General features: G+C 38.0%; 1 non-coding gene across 1 annotated transcript; it reads left to right on the top strand.

Annotated features, from left to right (window-relative positions):
• Positions 1-382: 382 nt before the first annotated feature.
• LOC143647469 (U6 spliceosomal RNA) lies at positions 383-486 on the top strand. Its single transcript, XR_013158097.1, has one exon. It is a non-coding gene; the product is annotated as a U6 spliceosomal RNA (small nuclear RNA).
• Positions 487-22593: the final 22107 nt, after the last annotated feature.

The following is a 22593-nucleotide window of genomic DNA, read 5'->3' as shown; positions in this document are numbered from 1 at the left end:
TGTACATAGTTAGATGATTCATGAATTTTGCCTTCCCTGAATGCATATCGAATACACCTAAATAAATTCATAGTTTTATTGATAAAGAGAAGGAGTGGCTAATAGATAGGTTGCCAACAGTGTCCACCACACTGTTAAATAGTCTGCCATTCTTCTTTAGCCTCTGTTGCAGGTAATAGTGCATGAGATAAACTGGTGGTTCTTGACACATAAAGAAAGGAGACCATGATGTCCGTGACCTCATTTATTTTATATATAAGCTTATTTCTTCAAAGTTTGTGGGTTTTGCAATTCACATAAATATATCAGACTGTTCCTCATTCTTTAAGTATACAAAAATACTAGATTAAAGTCTAATAAATTCATTATTAAATAATAAATAGTGTTCGCTTCGGCAGCACATATACTAAAATTGGAACAATACAGAAATTAGTATGGCCCCTGCGCAAGGATGACACGCAAATTCATGAAGCATTCCATAAAAAAAATCAATAAATAATAAATAGTTGGACGATTTAGTCATTAATTCAAAACACTTATTTTAAGGTCCTACTCCGTACTAGGATCTATTCTTGATGGGACTCATACATGGTGCTAGTATACATAGACAACTATTTTGAAAAAACAAAGCAAATAAATGTGTAATTGATTAAAGAGTTAGATATCTTAAAACACAAACTTTATGTAAACTTGAGGTAGGTAAGGCCTATCATAAAGGAGAGGAAATATAAAAGAAAAATTTATGTTCCAAAAAGTTATTAAATTTCTACACATCCCAAGAAAACAATATATTAAGGGCTAAAGATTACTTAACATCGTTAAACTGATTTGATGCTACTTATGCTTTGCCACAATAAAAAAGTTAAAACAAAGATAAAGGGCAAACTGGGAAAAATAATTGTGATATATTTGAGCAGACTTAAATCTTTACTATATAAAGACTTTATAGATCAATAAAAAAGGAAAACCTTAAAAACAGATACATGAGCATATAAGTCATAAGATAATAAATACAAATGGTTAATAAGTAGATGTAAAATGTTCAACCTCATTAGTACAGTGCATAAAATTGTATATTTACATTGATTGTATACTTTGGATGGACAATTTGATGTGTAAATATATCTCAATAAAATTGCATTTAAAAAGAAGAAATCATTGTATATTTAAACAATTTTATAACTTTTTAATTTATTAAACTAGCAAATGATATTAACAAGTGAAGATAAGAATTTGTGGGAAATTACCATTCTCATATATTGCTTGTGAGAATATGAACTGGGACAAATTTTGGGAAATGCAACTTTATGATATGCAACTTAATAAGAGGCATACCTTCTGATCCAGCAATTCTACTTCTAATTATTTAGTCAAAGAAAGAACGGTATATACAAAGACGTTTTGACTCAATGTGCTTGTCATTACCTATAATGCCACTTTATGCTCCAGATATGGATCCAAAGTCCAGGCATCACACTTAATTGTAAGCAGAACTTTATTTAGTTCTGGACCCTATCAACTGTATATTATAAACACCAAGAAAAGTAGGGCATTTGAAATTTTAGGCCCCAAACAGGGCCCAAAATTTTCAATTTTTGTTTTGAAGTGAAAAGTCTGATTTATAGGAAACTATAACCTAAAAATACTAAGCACATAATGTTTTCACCTTCAAATTAAACAAAGCAAACGATGTTTTAAATTGGATCATCTACTAAAAAGTAGACTTAAAAAGTGTTATTTAAAACTTTTTATGAGACCCCTACAGGTGCTACAAATCTAAAAAGAAAAAAAAAACTTCTAAGCTAAAGTTTTGACAGTTTAAATGAGGGAACAAGCAATTTAGGGTCAGATAGCCCTAAACAGGTCTTTTAGCTCATTTTAGATTTCTAAACTGTTTCATTACTATTATTTAATGCTTAACAATGTAATATTTAATAAGTATTAAGATTCTATTTTAGATTATTCATATTTAGAGTTGTGGTTTATATTTTATATAATTCTTAATATATTAAGAATTAACTACCAATGAAGATAATTTTATAAGAATTTAAATGTTTGCTATTAGTTTGCAAAACATCCTCAGAGTATGTGCTAAGTGCCCCCAAATAAGTAAACCTAGCAGGTGCTAAAATATATTGAGTCCTACTGTGTGCCAGTCATTGCCTTTAGCTCTGTGCATATATTAACTTATTTAATCTTCACAGCAACCCCACTAGGCAGTAGTACCATTATTATACCCATTTTACAGATAAGGAAACAGAGGCACAGGAAGATGACCAACCCCCCCATATATACTATTAGTACATGGCAAAACAGGGGTTAGACACTGGACTTTCTCTAGCATCCTGGCATGATTTTATGACCTAAATAAGATTCTGCGCTTAGCTGTGGAAGATAAAGACAACCCCCCTAAGAAAGAAGAAGTGTATGCTGTGCTTCCAAACTGATTTATCAGATGGTCCTCAGCTCTCCTAAGTTGGGGACCCAGGGAATCTGCCATTTAACAACTTCCCAAGAGTCACATAATAACACCTAATGACTTCTCCAGTGTGTCCTATGTGCTCAGAGCTCAGCTAAGTGCTCTACTGGCCTCGGTTAGTTTAGTCCTTCACACACATACTCTTCCCATTTTAAAGATGAGGAAGCTGAGGTTAGAGAGGTTAATCAATGTGCCCAAGGTCACACAGCTAGTGAGCAGTGGGATCAAGGTCATTTTGCTTCCAAGTCCTGACTGCTCACCACTAGCCATGTTGTGTAAGGCCAGCGTTTGGGGAGGAGAGCACCACTTGCTGACGACAACAGGGGCATTCCCACACCCCTTCTGATAAATGAGGCAGGTCTTAGAGGGTGTTGATCCCATCCCACAACAGTTAGAGGCTTCTCCAGGGTGGGCGACCAGCCAATGGGCTTCAGCCTGGATACAGAGGGTGATGACCAAACCAGGACCCAGAACCTACAGCCCATGAGCCATGCAAAGAACTTTGACCCACAGAGCAGGCCATGCAAACTCCTTGTGAGGGTGCTATAGATGGAAGAGGGTGTGGCCTGCTAGACCCAGCCCCTATCAGAGTGAAATCTCCCCCAGGAACTACCCTTAATGTCAGGAACCTTCTCAGATGTTCAGGCCCAGATCAGAAAGTTAGAAGCTCAAAGCTCCTTTTCTTTCTCCACGTCCATGAATTTCAAAAATCAGACTAAACAAGCTTTAAAGGAAATTCAAGAAAGAGCTATTTTTTTTCCATCATCATAATTCTGATGATATCAAATTTTGAAATATCAATTCCTGATTTCTTTTCAGCTGCCCTAAGCATGTGCTTAAGTGTGCACCAGGGCACCTGCTTTTAATCATTGCTAAGACCCAACACTACTACATCTTTGCCATCAAGTAAAGCTTCCTTTATGGTAAATTATAGCCAATGTGTTTATGTGGCAAGGGGGGAATTTTCTTGCCTCAATTTAGGCTGAGGTGTCAAAATGATAAATATCAGGATAAGAAAGCACACATGAGACATATTCTCCCACCATCACACACGCACACACACATACACACACACACACTTATAGAAGAAGGACTTTGAGAACCTGAAGCATAAAAAAGAGATCAGAGAATGGGAAGGAAATCTTTGGAGATAACTACGCTCTGAACTCTCCCCTACCTTCCCAAAGGGTGCCACTTTCCTGGCAATGAGCATGGGACTACCTGACTTCTAATCTTGTTCAAGGGAGCACTAACCACCACCACTCAGAGAAAGACCTCGTCAGAGGTCTTTCCTGATGCCCTGCATGTAGCCCCCTGTATTGCTGCACAGGGGGGTGGTCAGGATTCCCAGGGGCTGGAAAAGTCATCTCAGAGGAGCATGGTAGTCTTAGGAGAAGGAGGTGGGAGTAGATCTCCAGCTGGCCAGGACAGATGATGGCTGCACAAGACCCTGTCAGAACAAAGATGGAGTCATCTGGTTCTAGGTAGTGTCAGGAGAGAGGAGCCCCACAGACAACCAGCAGAGTCCATAGAAGCATTCCTGAGGGAGAGCTTTGGTGCCCACAAGGTCCTGAGAACTTCATGCCACTCAGCCAATGAGGAACTGGTCTGCCCCTTAGCTCTTTCCCCTACCCTGTCCTATCTCCCCCACCCTGGCAGGGAGGGGAAGGAAGGGAGCAGGGTCAGATATATCACCGCACCACTGGCAGCCTTCATGGGGAGGGAAGATTTGCTGCTATATCAAGTATAGAATTTTTACTCATTCCACCACTGAGGAGTTTGAAATTGTATGTACCCCCAGAAAAATATGGTATTAAACTTAATCCATTCCTGTGGGTGTGAATCCATTGTACGTAGGACCTTTTGATGAGGTTATTTCAGTTAAGGTGTGCCACCTCATTCGGGAGAGGTGTTGATCCTATTACTGAAGTCCTTTAGAAGAAGAATGAAACTCAGAGCCAGAGAAAGCCACAGGAAGCAAGTAGCTGAAACAGAACCTGGAAGAGAAGGGGGAAAGCAGGAGATGCTATCCAGTGCCTTGCCATGTGACAGAGGAGCCATGGATTGCCTACAGCCAGCCCCAGAATGCTACAGTCTTTGGGGAGAAAGCAGGTCCTTGATGAGGCATTGATGTGGACATTTTCCCTACCTCAAAATTACAAGCCAATAAATTCCTATTATATAACCTGACCCATTTCATGGTATTCACTTAAGCAGCCTAGGAAAGTAGGACAACCAGTGTGAGCCTGCTATCCTCTGATTCAAGACTGTAGGATTTAAAGGCATTGAAGGTTGCTGCTTTCCTGAGCATGGGACTACCTGACTTCTCATCTTGTTCAGGGGCACACCACCACCACTCAGAGAAAGTTTAAAGGCACTCTGGGAAGCAAAAAGAAAGTTACATTTCAAATGCATTACAAGTTTCTTGTTCAATATACTAGTTTCACCAGCGTTTATCAGGCACCCATTATTTTGCCAGGCAATGGTAGGAGAGCCTCTTGTTATCTTACTTAAAGCTCAAAGAAGTTCTTTTAGGAGTTATGAAACTAGCCACTTATAAAAACAAGAAAACTGAAGCCCAGAGAAGTGAAATGGTTGACTGATGTTTGAACCCAGTTCTGTCTGAGTATGAATTCCTGAGTGCTGTACCCAGGGGTGGTTGTAGAGACAAGGGTTCCCCCGCATGTATGGAGACAATACTGCATCCCAGAGGAGATGATGTGATTTGAATTGCATGCCAGGCAGTGGGGATAGACAAGCATGGAACTATTCTGTGCTAGTTTGCTAGCTGCCAGAATTCAACACACCAGAGACGGATTGGCTTTTAATAAAAGGGGATTTATTTTTTTAGTTCTTCAGAGGAAAGGCAGCTAACTTTCAACTGAAGTGCTTTCTTACACAGGAAGGCACAGGGTGATCTCTACTGGTCTTCTCTCCAGGCCTCTGGGTTCCAACAACTTTCCCTGGGGTGATTCCTTTCTGCATCTCCACAGGCCTGGGCTGAGCTGCAAGTGCTGAGATGCGGTGCTGCTTGGGCTGTGCTACTTTGAGCTCTCTCATTTAAGTACCAGCCAATTAAATCAAACATCATTCATTGCAGCAGGCACGCCTCCTAGCTGACTGCAGATGTAATCAGCAACAGTTGAGGTTCACATGCCATCGGCTCATGTTCACAGCAATATAACCAGGCATCTTCCTTCACCTGGCCAAGTTGACAACTGAATCTAACTGCCACATGTTCACACCCTCATCTATAACACATACTTGAAAGGTAGCATAGAGGTGCATTCTCCTATCTGGAATGTGTAGGATAAAGCAAGCTCAGAGATACTAATCTCAGTTCCCGGTCAGTACCATGCTGGAATGGACAATACTAGCCATTAACATCCAGAATGGCTAAATAGAGACCAAGCAAGGTTTTAAATCAGTAGACAGACAAAACAGAAAAGAATTTTCTGTTAGAATTTTACAAAAAGACAATGTTTAAAAGTACTCTAAAGAATGTGCTGCCATAGGAGTGGGGTCTTTTAGTAATCAGCTAGAAGGTCAGTGTTTGTTTGAAACAGAAAAGCCTCGTTTTCATCAATCTTTAACCTAATGTGTCAGGAAACAGGATAGGTGACTTTTTTTTTTAACTTTTCATAAAGTCTCGATAAATCAGGTTCAAACTGACTTGTAAATTTCCAAGCAATCACGTATCACTGCCCAGCCACCCCCTCCATCTACCCCCACCCCAGGAAACCACATAAACATATCAACAGAAGCAGGTTCCTCTCAAGGACAGACTGCATTCTTCAGATTACTAAATCTTCATAAAAAGCCACCATTATCTTGCCAAGGCTTCACACCACCAGATTGACAGTCTCCTATGGAATTGCCTATTTCAGGCCAGAAGGGCTCCCAGCCGGCCAAATGGAAGTGATCTGGCCAGTGGATGGGGATAGAGGATGGGGTGGGGGGAAGGTCACTAATTTATCTTAGTGGGGTGCTAACTTTGAAGCACATTGAAGGCTACCTAATGTTAACATTTCAGAGGGGAAAGCACAAACACCCAGCTTTCAAGCCATCAGACATTTCTTTTAAGAGATAACCACTTCTGACTCAGAAGACAAATATTAAAAATAAAAATACCCAATCCAAACAAAAACCAGACCAGCTTCCACCATCCGATCATGGTGGTCTCAAGGTAAAAGAAAAGTTGTGTGTGTATGTGAAAGGACAGCCCAATACAGGTTCTCTTTAAAAAAAAAAATCCATTTCTTTTTCTCCATCTTTCAAAGGTTAGCTAAGTTAAACAAATTTATCTGACCAAAGCAAATCCCATTTTTAAGTGATGAAACATGGTCTTATGAAAGATAAATAGAAAAAGATATTTCATTAGCATGAAGAAAATACATATATATATATATATATATATATCCCTCTCCTAATCCTGCATTCAGTAAGGGAAAAAAACTGTCTTAAAAATTTAAACAATGAGCTTTTAAGTCATGGCACCATAGCACGTTTTGGAAGCTATTTGTTCATTCTTCCTCCATGCCCTTCCCTCTAAAAGGTTTGCAGGAGAATGTTACAAAGGAAAAACAAAACCGATGTTCTTTATTTACATTCAACACTAAAATTTTAGCTGTTGATGCCAGAATATGAACTTGAAACACAAGGTTTCAAGGCCCAGATTTTTTTCCTCCTGGCAAGTTCTCTTCATTAGAAACCACTTCTATCTCTCATGCATTTGCCTCTCGGATTTCAGCTGGTGATTCACCCCAGGGGATGAGAGCTGCACCCAGCGAGCTTCTTCTCCAGCGACTCTGCATTCACTACAGAGGAAACACTTTCGTATCAGGTGCAAAGACAAAGCTTGGATAAAGGAAAGCAAGGCGAAAGTGCCATTCGAATTCCCCTCCCACAACAAAATCTTCCCAAAGCATTTAGAATTGGGACAGAGTATAGAAATTGAACCAAATAAGAAAAAATTCCTATCATGAGTGGGTTTATCACCCTAATGGACCTTCCTTTCCAAAGTGCACAGCAGGGCACTCTCCCAAAGGAACTGGGCTCTCCAAAACCGAGCACAGCTAACTGGGAAACTGAAGAGGGGGCCAGTGGTCACGTTTACAGCAGAGAGGCTGAGAGCATCTCAAAAGGGATCTTGAGACTTGCAGAGTTCCTGATTGTGTACCTGTAGATATAGCACATGCATGCGTGTGGATGTTACAAAGGGTGCTAGTCCGGTTTCAGTTCACTAGAGAACCTTAGCACTATCGAATTAAAGCAAAATAAAAGGCTGTCTTTATTTTTTTCTCTAACTCACATCCTTGTCCAGACAAAATTCTGCCTTTCACGTCTTTGCCTCCAAAGACCATTGTGAGAGAGAAGAGAGCTCAATCAACCAATCAAACAAACAGAAGCCAACCAGGAGGTACACGGGGGTTCAGTGGTAAAATGCCTTCCTTCCACGTGGGAGACCTGGGTTCGATTCCTGGATCATGCACTCAAAGAAAAAAGCCAACCAATGCTGCATCTGAAACAATTTTCATACCCTGGAGGCATGAAGGATGGGATCCACGGTGTTTTTAAATCTGTTTTGCTTGCTTCTGTCTCATCCCTTCCTCCCCGAAGCCTCTCTGCCTAGCTTCCCTTGTCTTCCTTTGCTGTTTTAGAGGAATGAACTTTCTATAGGAAATTTCAGGTCAGGTATGAAGTATTTATATTAACCTTGGCAGAAAGAGCAAAGATTAACTTAAGAAAAATACAAGTTGACAGAAGACATTGCAGTAGATGTTTCCCCAGGAATAAGACTAATGAAGAAAAATAAAATAAAAAGACATTATTTCTGACATATTTCAAAAACATGTAAGTTGTATAAATCAAGGGTGAGCTTCAACTACACCCAATTCATAAAGAATTAAGGAGGCAGCAATAAAAACATGATGCAATGTAAATACAATTTTCTTCCCCTATTCTGCACACCCCCCTCCACTTACCCCCCTGTCTTCCACACACACACACTCACTCACAAACACAGAAACTCTAAACATGGCTTCCACAAATGTTCTTTGAATATTTTTCTTGAGACTTTCTTTTCATCTCACCACTGACAGCTTCACAGTTTCCTGACATCCACAACCCCAGTCATGTCACCTACCAACATTGTTCAGTCACACACGAGTTGTTTCCATCACACAAAATGATTCTGCTTCCAAGATTTGCAACACTGGATTTCCCCTCACAGACAGCCATCCTTTTAGCTTCCATGTTTCCCACTTCCTTATTATTACTGAGCTTAACCTCCTCTACCCCAATCCCTCTCTATTATTCTCATGCATTAACCCCCTGACTTCACTTTTACCCCTCTCCAGTCTGAACTTCAGGTCAGTTATTTCAGCCCTACTCTATCTAGCTCTGTAGAATCTGACCCTGTCTTGTCCTAATATCTCACTCTAGGGAGCCCCAGGTTTTGCATTCTCTGCTCTCCTTTGAGAACTGCCAAGTCTTGCAGGAAAAAAACAAATCAGTACAAGGCCCTGCTTTTTCCCTCTCATGGCCTCTCCTTGTGCTCAGGAACCCTCTTCTTGAACATTTTCAAGGGCATCAGAGCGCTTCATTATACTGCTATACGTATTGCTATTCTCTTGCAGTCATCTTTGATGCCTAACTCCCACCTAATCATCTAACTAGGTGTCTCCTGTGATTTTCGTCTCCATATGATTTTTAAGTCATTCCCTTCTTTTTGGTTTTGGTTCCCATTACGATTGTCCTGGTTCATTCCCCCATTTTTCTGTTTGGCAGTTTCAACAGAGTCCATCTTGCTCGTCCAACTCCCAGCCTGTTTCCAACCCACCAATCTTTCTAAAATAACTCTGGAATCATGTCAATAATGGAAAGAAGCCCTCCATGTCCCCCTTGTTGACAACCGACTAAAATACAAACTCCACAGCCTGAAATAAGGTCATCTGCCACAAGGTCCGAACCAACTTTTTCAGCCTCATCCCTTGCTATTCCGCAACTTTTTGGTCAAATTGGAAAGGAATGGTGTTTTTGCACCTTGGCATTTTTTTTTTTTTTTATATCAATTCTAACCCATGCTTACTTGTCTTTCAAAATTCTACCATCTTTCAAGGCTCTTCTCAAATGCCTTCTCCTCCATGAATCCTCACTGGTCATGGATTTCTCACTCCTTTAAGCTCCATAGTAGGTTGCTTGGACCGCAGAGAGTGAACCCAGCTTGCCCTATATCTCTTGGATAGTTTACACTTGTCTGCATGGGAAACTTCTTGAGGCCTTTTGGCTTTAGCTTTGTATTCCTACAGAGTTTGTAAAGTGCGTTCTACAATATAGGAACAGAATGATTTATGAAAATTTAATTTTTTTAGAGAACCAAAAACAACCAGATGGACCTAGCATTACAATTTTCCACTCTGCTCCTAATTGATGAAGTGGTCAACTGGGACCCTACACCTCTCCATGCATTCTCTTTGAACTTGAAAAAAAAAGTCTTGATTTGGAGATCTCTAAATTGATACTGTAATGCAAATACAATATCGTTTCTTCTGCTAATTGTATAAATTTTGAAAACTACTGACAAGCCGGGTTTGCCACTTCCATTAGAAAAATCTCCCCTAAGAGTAGCCTCAGGAACTTCCAATCACAGCATTCTTACCATCGAGGCTGACTACATATATTCATATTTAATGGGCAAAGGTCTGTGGAGCGAGGTTGTGATCCCAGCACTGCCTGACAGCTCCTGACCCACCCACCCACCCCCAACATTTTTATGTGCAGATATTTAAATTGCATATTGTTTCCCTAAGACTTAAAGTGAATTCCACACAGTCCTCCTTTCAAAGTCTTATTGGGACTTCTGAGAAATGGTGACAGGATCAGGGGCTGCCGTTATTTATTTTTTTATTTAATTTCCGGATTCAGTCTCACCTCTCCAACTCACACAGTCCGAGGGTAAATGGTGACCCTTATTCTGAAAGTGTTTTATTTATTTATTTATTAGCTTCTGCTGCAAGAAAGTATACTACAACTCTGCCATTCTTGCTGCCTAAAGCAGATATGTTTTTTATTTTATCCTTTCAGTAAACCACACTTTGATTGATAGGGGAGAAGACTTTCTTTTACTCCTGGTAATGATATTTGATGCTACAGCATGCTCATGAATGTGTAGAGTAATAATGCTGTATTAAATATTATCATGGCCTGTATAGTATATACTTATTAACATGTAATATTAACATCAAAGCATTCACCTAAAATAATAATGAATCAGAAAAATAAGACTCTAAGAAAGTCACTTGACCCCCTCTGCATTATAGAATTATATATAGAAGTTGGAACTGAGCAACGGTATTACTAGCTAATTTTTACACAGTTCTTTCCTTTCAACAAATGTTTCCATGCACTATCTTAGTCTTCCTGAGGCCTTTGTAACCAGCAGAGCGGGTATCACTGTGCCCATTCAACAGATGACAGAACTGAGTTACAACTGACTTGTCAGATGGCACACGGTGGAGAGTCAAAGCTGCCCTCCAGGAGCCTTGTGTCCTGGTCCTGTTATCTTCACCTTATTGTGCCGCTCCTGACAGGCACCCAGAGAGCATCAGTTCCAAAGCCCTCCTTCTCTCAGGAAGGAAACAAAGGCTCAGTGTGCTCCGGTGTCTCACAGCTGGATGTAGGCAAGAACCAGCCCTTCTGAGTCCTAAGCCAGCAGACTGCCTCTGCTCATGAAAAAGGAATAGATGAGATGTAAGTGAAGCCATTCTGAGGAGGTACTAACTATGTATGATCAAAAGCACTAGATATTTGCAGTAGTCAGTGATGCCAGAGTAGACACCAATGCTACTTGAACAATGAAAACAAATAATACTGGCTGTCCTGGGTTAAATAGGGTCCCTTCCAAAACTCATGTCCCTCAGGAACCTCAAAATGTGACCGTATTTGGAAATAGGGTCTTCACAGATATAATTAGTTAAGGATCCTGAGATGAAATTATCCTGGATTTAAGGTGGGTCCGAAATCCAATGATTCATTCCCTTGTAAGAGAAAGGACAGGGAGATTCGTGGACACACACACACACCAAGAAATTCAGAGATTGGAGTTGTGCTGCTCTAAGTTAAGGAACCACTGGGGTCACCAGGAGCTGGAAGACACAAGGAAGTTTTTCCTAGAGTCTTCAGAGAGATCACAGCCTCAGACTTGTGCCCTCCAGAACTGTGAGAGAATAAATTTTGATGGTTCCAAATCACCAAGTTTGTGGTACTTTGCTACAGCGGCCCTCAGAAACTAATACACTGGCTTACAACTACAATCCAAATAATGCCAATTTGACAAACTTAGTGATATATTTCTCTACATTTGCTGACATATAATATCTAGCATTATATATTTTGCATATACATACACGCATCCTGTTGGACAGCATAAAAATTAGACAAAAATGGAAAGTAGATCGCATGAATGACTTGAATTAACATTACACACTCAATCAAGTATATGGTTTTCCTCCTCCTACTTCGTTAATCTCCTAGCACATGTTTTCAGCATCAGTGGCATCAGTTTACCCTGGTATTCTGCAGTGTCTTATTTTAATCTCTCACACCATTTTCTCTTCCTTTTGTACTACAACTGTCCTATCCTACTACCTTGCACCCCCCTACACACACACACACACACAGACAGACAGACATCATACAATCCCATGCCTCTGTGCCTTTGCTCTTGCTATTTCTTCTAGTTAGAATTCTCTTTCCAGCTTTATTTGCCTGGCCAAACAGCACTCATTATAAGACTCAAGTTTTATCTCTGGAAATTTCCCCTGACCCCCCAGTTTCAGTAATGCTCTGCCTCTGTGCTTTCATAAATGTCCTTTGCATACTTCTATCTTAGCCCACACCATGTTTCAGGCATGTTACCTGTTCATATATACTCTAACTTAATAGAATGCAGATTTCTGGAGGATGGGGATCACTGCTTGCTCAACTTTCTTACCCCAGTGTTGGCACAATCCCTGGCATAGATAGACACTCAATACACTTTGAAATGAATTGAACCTGAACAATACAAGAGAAAAAGTCTGTTCAAGATCTCACAATGGAGACCACCAACAACAGTTGGTTAAGGCCTTTTCATTAGTCTTCAGTGACAAAAAGTTGGTGATTATTATTGGAGCATTAGAATACAGACTCTCATTGGTGCCAGTGCCAGGTATGCAGCATTCCTTGTAGAAAGCTACTTAGCTTGGCTAATTGATGTATTTGAGAACTGTATCCGGGAGCCATCATCTTTGGCATTTCTCCATCTTTGTAAAATTTCCCTCCCTTTTGGCATTCTATTTTTCATCATAAATTATGCGCCCCTCTTCACCACTGGTAAGACACTCTCAGTTCCAGCATCTGGTAAACTATGACAAGAATTAAGAAATTTTTCTTTAAAACTTTCAATCATTTAAGATGTTCTTAATATGAACTTGATGAATAAAATCTGTTTGCACTCATTATGAAACTGAAAGTCAAGCACTTAATTTCTCAGGCTTGATGAAGTATTTTCCTGTAAAAATGTTGATACAATTTTTGTGATGCAGTGAATAAAAATTGCATAAATAGTTTCAGGCTGTGCCTTGAGAGTGAATACATTCAACAAGTATTTTTTAAAATCATAAGTGAAGTGGAAATTGTTAAATATTTGATCAATGTCTTTAAAGATTAGTGATTGTATTTTCTCTTTACTCTGTTCCTGAATAAACTTTCACAACATATTATACACTGTGGACACTTTTCAAAAAATATATGTGCTTTTTAAACATTTCTTTCTTTTCTACTGCCCCAGCCCCACTGTCACCACCCTGGACCAAGGCTGCTAAGCTGTGTGAAGGTATCTTGTCACTGCCTGAAGATGCGTTACCTCCATTGCACACACTGTGTCTGCTGAGCTTTGCTGCCTCTACTATCTCCCTATTCACTGAGCATGCTCCAGGTCCTGGGAACTGCTACCACTTCTGCTGGGTTCTTCCATGTCCGCCAATGCTGATATGCTGAAGTTTTGGAGGGGGTGGAGTTTGTGCTGTGGTGAGGTGGAGAAGCATTGCCCTCTCCACACATGCACTTTTGCCCTCAGAGTGTTGACTCCCATATCCTCTGTCCCCAGCTCTGAGACGTGATGCCATGGATGGACTGGCTGATAGCCACCAACCCTCAAAGGCCCAAGCTTCTTACTGAGACATACTTGTCCTGCTTCATTCTCCCCCTTCTTTCCAAGAAAGGTCCCCCATGCCCCATGCACATAGGCTTCTACAGGCCTGGCTCCACTAGTCTGTTAAAGATATTTGAATCAGGAATACAGTATAGGCTCAGTCTGGGACAAAGGATGTGACACAGAGTTTTGTCCAAATCAGGTGCAAAACAAAGGTGAATATTCAGTTAGGTATTGCAAACATGGTCTTAAATTTATCCTATCACAAGCAGATTCTCAGAATGCATACTTGGCTTTAATTAGGATCCCTTCCATGATGACAGTTTGCTATGAAATGTGATTTTTTAAGAACCTCTAAAATTAGAATATTTTTAAAACATGGAGAAGATAGCCTGGAAAATCTGAACATACACAGGACTTAATCCAGATGATCCAACTATTAAAGGAATCTCTTAATGGCCATTCTCACGTACTTTCTTTGTCACTATCTACTCAACTTTGATGTAGATTCACCAACTTGGCTGCCTTTGATTAAAAATGGAACAGTACTGGAAAATTGAGAGTTTGGGAAAAAACAGCAATGGTGATTGAATGAATGGCAGCAAAGATTATATAGGGAAACATTTAAGGACATAAATGTATATATTTACATGAATGTATTTAGCATAAATTCACATCTGAAATGTATACATGTACATATATATAGAATAGCTTCTGATAAATATTTCACTTTACCATATGGCATCTATTATGTGTTGTACTGTGGAAGATTAGAAATCAAGATCTAGAACTTTGGAACAAACCATCTAATACTTTGTCTCTATTTAAGCCACTTCTCTGCACCACACACGAAAGATGATGCATTTAAGTAGTTCCCTCAACTTGGCAAATTGCTGGCATAACCACATAAACTATCAATCTCCTCTATGTTTACCCTTACTCATTAGGATCTCTTTGGTCTTCTGTAGGTAGATATAATTGCAGGTAGATATATTTCATGTTTTTCAATCAGTGAACATTTATTGATAGCCTGTCTCAACTATAGGCTTGATGCTGTGGGGAATTTGAAAAAACTAGCAATACCTTAATCGGTTGTCATATAGACAACATATGTGTATGTGGTATGCATATTTAAATACACGCACATGTGTAAATATGTATATGTTTACAAAGTATTTCACACATGTTATTTCATTTAATATGTACAACAACCTTTTGTAAAGATGAAAAAGTTAAGCTCAGGGAGGAAGAATGACTTATGCAATTACCTACAGTGGCAAAACTGAGGTTTGAATTCAAGTCTTATGATATTTAAGTCCAAGTTTACAATATCACAGTTTTTCTTAAATGTTACAACTTCCCACAACCTTAAACCCCACACCCGTGGAGAGCAGACAGCCCAGGGGCAAGCTAAGACATCTTCGCAATGATTGAAGGATGAAGTGAGGGGTGGTAAAGGATTATTAGAGTTCTGAGTAGGGAGGGATCAGTCACTTTCAAATCAGGTGGCTAGGAATTGTTCATTGAGGTAGTAAAGTAAGGTTAGGATTTTGAAACACTGGTAAAATTTTGGGAGATCAATGTGGAAGAAAGGGCATATCATGAAGAGTTTCTGACACTGAAAAAGAGGGTCATGCTTAGAGACTGGCATTAATTGGTATTTAGGGATCATGAAGAGGCATGGTGGAAAATAAGCTTCAATTTATAAATTGGGTTTACATTATGGAGGTGCTTGGACACCAGGAAAAGGGGTTAAGGGCCCATGGAAGGTTTTTGTACAAGTTATTTCTGTAGGTAGAAGGAGCATGGATTAGAAGAAGAAGAAATCAGGGGAAGGAGATCAGTCAAGGGTCTATTACAAAGTTCAAGTGAAAAAATTCCAAACTTATTCTGGGGTAATAGCAGTGAGAGTAAAGAAGAAGAAAAATTCATTTGAAAGTATTCATTGACTAATTAGGTAGAGGGGGCCTGAAAATGAAAGAATCAAAGAAGACTCCTTGGAAGAGTAAAAAGAAACCAAAGACGGATAGAAGCATTGGTGGGGAGGGACCATGATAAATTTGCTTTTAGATATCTTAAGTTTAAGGTTACAGCAGGATTATCAAGCTGTAAGACATTTAGCATAAAGATGAAAATAAGAGACCAGTTCATAAAAAACAAGTCAGGACATGAAATGTAAATTTAAGAGGACTCTGCGTAGATATAACAAATGAGGCATGGAAATGAATTAGGATGTTATGAAAGAGTATGTTGACAGAACAGTTGGAGGAGAAGGGAAATGAGGGAAAAAGATGGAATGCAAAAGAGAGGAGAGATGCAAAATGGCCTTTGGGAATGTCTTTTTTTCTCCCCAATAACAGCTTTATTGAGATATAACATCCTATTTACCCACTTAAAGTATGCAATTTAATGCTTTATAATACATTCAGAGTTGTGCAAAACCACAACATAATCAATTTTAGAATTTTCATCACCCCAAAAAGAACCCTGTTGCCATTAACAGTAACTTCCCATTTTGCCTCAACTCTTCCAACCCTTTGGGAATGTCTTGATTTAGCAGGTAGAAGTAAGAAAGCCAAAGAAGGAAACTGAAGGGCATAAAAAAAAGGAGGATGGGGAATAGGAAACTAACTTTTAAAGGAAAGCGAGAAAGGAAAGAGGAGGCAAGACTTCCAGATGGCACAAACAGAACGAAACTCCAACATGAGAATTGCCTTCCCCCCAATAACTCTTGAAAACAAAAAATGATAAATATAAAAACACCCCACAAATTCCACAGCAGCACTCGAACCAGAGACAGAATCAGCCCCATGCCATAAGCTGCAAAAAGTATTGGCCAATGAAAGAATCAGAAAATCCTGAAGTGAAGCAGCACACTTCATCACGGCAAGGCTCCTATTTCTCCCTCCACTCCCCAGGGCCACATGGATATACCAATTAAATCTAGGGACCTCTTGTTAATACCACAGCATTGAGAGGGAAATTAACTGAGATGTCAACTGTCCAAATAGGAACATGGAAAATGTTGACATACAGAGGAAATGAATAATGAATTGTATTACCTCTATAATGGCATTGAAGTTTCAAAGACTAAATATTAGGGGATAGACTCAAAGTGTATCCTCCCCTAGAACTAGAATACAACCCTTCTGCTCAGTGTAGAAAGCCCTGGAACATTTGAGAACTATTTAATATCTTTTAGAAATGACTTCCAAGTTTGATCCTCTAACAAAATCTGCACATTACCTCAGCTGGGCTTTGCCCTGCCCTGTCAGGGTCTCAGTCTCTAGTAAAAGTGGAAAGAACACAAATGACCAAACCCTAAAACTGTGGCTTGTCAGGAAAACAAGCATGTCTCAGTTACAGAGGGAGGGGAGACAAGAAGACACCTACACTGCATTAGAGCAAACATAGGTCTGAACCAAGAAAGCAGTTGAGTAAGATGAGAATTAATACCTTGGCACCCATCCATGTACCTACACCACACACAGACCAACCAATGCAAAAGATGAAAAGAAACCATCCCAGGTGTAAAAACAACTAAAAAACAGATGGTTCCGATGCAGGCCACAAAATCGATGCAACTTGTAGACATCGTATTTAGTGAAATAAGACCGACACAAAAAGATAAATATGATCTCACTTAGATGAAATACCTAGAAGAAACAAATTTCTAGAGATCTAGATAGTAGATTATAAGTTATAGGGGTTGGGACGGGGAGTTATTACTTAATGGGAGCAGTTTCACAGAGGTGTGAATTGCATTCACACAGCAGAATGAATGTAATTAATACAACTGAATGTACCCAACGGGAAATTTTGAGTTGTACATATGTTACTATAATAAAATGTTAAAAAGAAACAGAAGGAAATTCCTCACGAGTTCCCTGAGTTACAGAAAACCTAGTAAGAAGAAGATAAATTCAATAAAACAAGGAACCAACGTCAAGATGATTAAGCAACAGAATGAAATAAGTAGGGAAGATACAGAGCAAAGCAAAAACATCATTATATATCTATGACTAATTGTGAGACACAAGAAATAGGTTAGACCCACTTCAAAAGAAACTTACAAGAAAAGAAACTTAGGAAACTTTGCTTACAAGAAAGTGAGTGCAATTTTAAAAAGTACAAAGAGACTGTGCTGGTTTGAATTTGTGGACCCCAGAAAAGCCATGTCCTTTAATCCTCATCCAGTATTTTTTGTCTGGGTGCGAGCCTTTTTAATGTTCCCATGGAGATGTGACCCACCCAATTGTGGGTGGTAACTTTTGATTAGGTGGGTTCCATGGAGGTGTGTCTCCACCCATTCAAGGTGGGGTTACTTACTAGAGCCCTTTAAGAGGGAACCATTTTAGAAAAAAGTTTTAGAATCATGAGAGCCCATACAGCCAGAGGCCTTTGGAGATGAAGAAAAATGCCCCCTTGAGATGATTCATGAAGCAAGAAGCCTGGAGAGAAAGCAAGCAGATTTTACCATATCTGCCATGTTCCTTTCCAGCTGAGAGAAACCCTGAATATCATCGGCCTTCTTGAACCAAGGTATCATTCTCTGGATGCCTTCAATTGGACATTTCTATAGTCTTGCTTTAATTTGGACATTTTACATCTTAGAACATGTAAACTTACAACTTAATAAATTCCCATTTTTAAAGCCATTCCATTTCTGGTATATTGCATTCCGGCAGCTTGCAAACTAGAATAGAGACAAAAAAGCAAAAAGAAAGCTAATTGATATAGAGAGCTAAAAGTTACAACATAAGAATAACGTTCTGAAAGAACGCAACAAATGGGCTAGGAAAAATATTAGACAATAAAATACAAATAAACTCAATTGGAATGAAAAGATAAATCAATTTGCAAATCATATTGCGTTAGAGAATAATTTAATGGAGACCATTTATAATGCTAAAGTGATGAATTTCAAAGAGAAAGAATATAATTAATTCTTCAGATATCTAGTCGGAATAAAAAACAATTACTTCAAGGGGGGAAATATTACTTCAATCTTCTTCACAGCAACATTTGATGCCCTAAAATGCAAAAATGTCTGCAAAGTTCTGACAGAAACAATAGTGTGCATCAAGAATATTAGAACTAGGCAAGACATTGTGTAATAGTCACTCATTTTCACTTATGAAAGAATTATTATAAAAGAGCTTTTATGAGGTTTTTTGTTCTTTGGTTTTTAATGCTAAAAGTTTATGATTAAGATTTAATTTATATACAGTAAAATTAACAAATTTTAATGTGCAACTCAGTAACTCTCTCAGATCAAGATTTAGGATATTTCAGTTACCTCAAAAAGTTTCCTCTTATCCCTTTCCAGTAAATATCCTCTATACCCTTTTCTGATTTCTATCACCATAGATTATTTTTGCTTGTGCCTGAAATTCATATAAGTGGAACCACACAATACGTACTGTTTTATGTAGCCTCTTTAGCGCATAATGTGTTTCATTCACTCTGTGGGTATAGCATCAGTAGTTCTTTCTTTTTTATTACTGATTAGTATAGTACAGCTTTTTCATTCTAATATCGATGGACATTTGGATTGTTTCCGATTTGGAGCACTTATGAAAAAAACACTGCTAGGAACACTCTTTTTTTTAACCATATGAAGATTATTCTAAAATTTTTCCTTTCCTATAACATCAAGTTTTAAAAAATATTTTTATTATGAACAACGAACCGACATACCAACATTCTTGACATATAATCATTCTTGACATACGAGCAGTCTTGACACGATTACAATGAATTGCTCACAATATCATCACATAGTTGTATATTCACCATCATGATTATTTTTTTTTAATTTACATCTCTCCAACAAAAGAAAGAAAGAAGAAAAAAACTCCTACATGCCATACCCCCTACCACTCCCTTTCATTCATCACTAGTATTTCACTCTATTAGAAACACTCTTGAATGAGTTTTTTTGTAGGGCATATGCATTCCATTCTTTTGGCTTTCTTCTTAGGAACAGAGATGCTAGATCACAGGATAGGTGTATGTTTAACTTTTCTCAAGAGTGAGAAACAGATTTTCCAAAATATTTGCATCCTTTTACACTCCCACAGGCAATACATGAGAATTCCAATTGTTCCGCATCTACAACAGATGGAATTGCCAGCCACTCTTTTTTGTTTTAGAGATTTTTGGTATCTCATTATCATTTTAATCTGCATTCCCCTGATGACTAATGCAGTGCAGCATTTTATATGCTTGTTCATCATTCATATATCTTCTTCTATGAGGTACCTAGTCAAGTCATTGCCTACTTTTTAATTGGATTATTTGTCTTGTTAAAAATTGATTTGTAGGACTTCTTTTAAATCTATATATTATATATTTAAATCTATATATATATTTAAATCTGTATATTTATATTTATAGATATAATAAACATTTTCTTCCAGCCTGTGGCTTGGTTTTTCACTTTCTTAATAGTGTCTTTTGATGAATAGAAGTTTTTAATGTGGCTGAAGTCCAATTTATCAAATTTTTCTCCTATAATTAGTGCTTTATGTGCCCTGATAAATCTTTCCTACCCCAAGATCATAAAAATTGTCTCTTTTGTTTCCTTTAAGAAGCTTTATTGTTTTAGCTTTTTAATTTCAAGACTTTAATGAGTCTTGAAATCCCATAATACTCTTTTTTCAAGACACGATGACTATTTTAAGTCCTTTCCATTTCCATATAAATTTTAGAATCGCTCATCAATTTCTCCAAAACACCTGCTGGGATTTGGATCGGAATTGCATTCAATCAATAGATAGATTTGAAGAGAATTAATATCTTAATACTTAGTTTTCCAATCTGCAAGCATCATATATCTTCTCACTTATTTCAGTCTTTCAACATTTGTCAGAAAATTATTTTATTGTTTTCAAAATACAGATTTTGCACATATTTCATTAAATATATTCTGAGGTATTTGTACATGATACATAATTTTTTTTAAATTTTCAATTGTTTGTTGTTAGTATACAAAAATGCAGATGACTTTTATATAATGACTTTGTATTCCTTGAACTTTATAAATTCTCTTTTTACTTGTAGAATCCCTTGGATTTTCTATATATATAATCATGTCATGTGTAAATAGATACTTTTATTTCTTCCTCCTTATGTTTTATGCCTTTTATTTTTTATTCTTGCCTTATTGTCCTGGCTCTGACTTCTAGTACAATGTTGAAATGAAGTGATGAAAAGAAATATTTTTGGCTCAAATAGAAAGCAGTCATAGTTCATTGTTTCTTTTACTAGCTCTAGGTTTTATGTAAATGCTTTTATTAGATTGAGGAAGTTCTCCTCTATACCTCGTTTACTAGGTGTTTTTATCATGAAGCGGTTCAGAATTTTATCAAATGTTTTTTCTACATCTAGAAATATGATCACATAGTTTTCCCTTTGTTTTTTAATTTGAGTTTTTTAAAATGAAGCATCGATCGATTTTTTTTTGAATGTTGTATCAAATTTGAATGAGTCTATGTTTTAGTTTCCTTGTTGCTAAAATAAATACTGCAATGGGTTGGGTTAAGCAGTGGGAATGTATTGGCTCATGGTTTTGAAGCCAATATCAGGGCGTCATCAAAGCAATGGTTTCCCTCAGAAGCTTGTGGTGCTCTAGGGCTGGCTGCCGGGGATCCTGAGTCCTTGGCTTTTCTGCGCATAGCCGCCTCTCCGGGCTTCTTCCCTTCGTTTCCACTGGCATACAGCTTCTGGCTGCTCACTGTGGCTTTCTCTCTCTCTTTCTCTGTGACCTTCCATATAAAGCCTTCAACAACAGGATTAAGACCCATCCTGATTCAGCCTGGCCACACCTTAACTGAAGAAACCACATCAAAAGGTCCTATTTACAAGAGTTCACTCCCACAGGAACAGATTAAGTTTAAGTGCGTGTTTTTTTCTGGGGTACATAGCTCCAAGCCACCACACCCTACTTGGTCATGATGTTTTATCTTCTGTATATATTGCTGAATTCTATTTGCTTCTATTTGTTTGGATATTTTGCTTTGATGTTGATGAGGGATTTTGGTCTATAGTTCTTTTTAATACTTTCCTTGTCAAATTTTGGTAGCAGGCTTTTTGTGGCCTCATAGAATGAATAAGACGGTATTCCCACTTCTATTATTCTCTGAAATGGTTTTATTACCTATATTATTTTTTACTTAAATATTTGGTAGTATTAAAAAATGAAGCCAGTTGGGTCTGGACTTTTCTTTATGGGAATATTTTTAATTAGGCATCCAAATTCTTTAACAAGTATAAGTATCTCCAAATTTTTTATTTTTTCTTGTAATAATTTCAGAAAGTTCCATTTATCATGAAAATTGTCCATTTCCTTTAAGTTGTCAAAGGTATTGTCTTGAAAGTGTTTATAATATCCCCTTATCATCCTTTTAATGTCTGTAGGATCTGTATAAGTTACTCCAGATATTGGTGTTTTATGCTTTCTCTTTTTTTCTTGATCAGTCTTCCTCTAGGTTTATTAATTTTATTAACACTTAGGAAGAAATAAGTTTTTTGTTTTTTTTTTTTTACTGATTTTCTCTATTTGATTCTTTTCCATCCCATTGAACTTTGCTCTTCTCCTTACTTCTTTCCTTTTACCTTTTTGTTTTTTAACAATAAAACAATAAATTGATTTCTTTTAGAAAGAAAGGAACAAATAAATGAAGGGAGAAAAGAGATGTATTCAATAGTGTCAAATCTTTATAGCTGTTAACAAAAAAGATGAGGATAAAATTATTCAAATTGACAAATAGGAGATCATTAGTGACTTCCATATTATGATGGAAATACTTGGAGCTAAACACATTTGAATTCAGCTAATGGACATTTGTTATTCTTTTTGACCATCCAGCTAATCAACCGGTTTCTTTACTTGAGGATCTCCCCACACACAGAAACC

Source organism: Tamandua tetradactyla, chromosome 9 (assembly GCF_023851605.1).
Source record: "Tamandua tetradactyla isolate mTamTet1 chromosome 9, mTamTet1.pri, whole genome shotgun sequence".
Lineage (NCBI taxonomy): Eukaryota > Metazoa > Chordata > Mammalia > Pilosa > Myrmecophagidae > Tamandua > Tamandua tetradactyla.
Note: the sequence above shows the minus strand (reverse complement) of the source record. Positions and strands in the feature narration are given on the sequence as shown.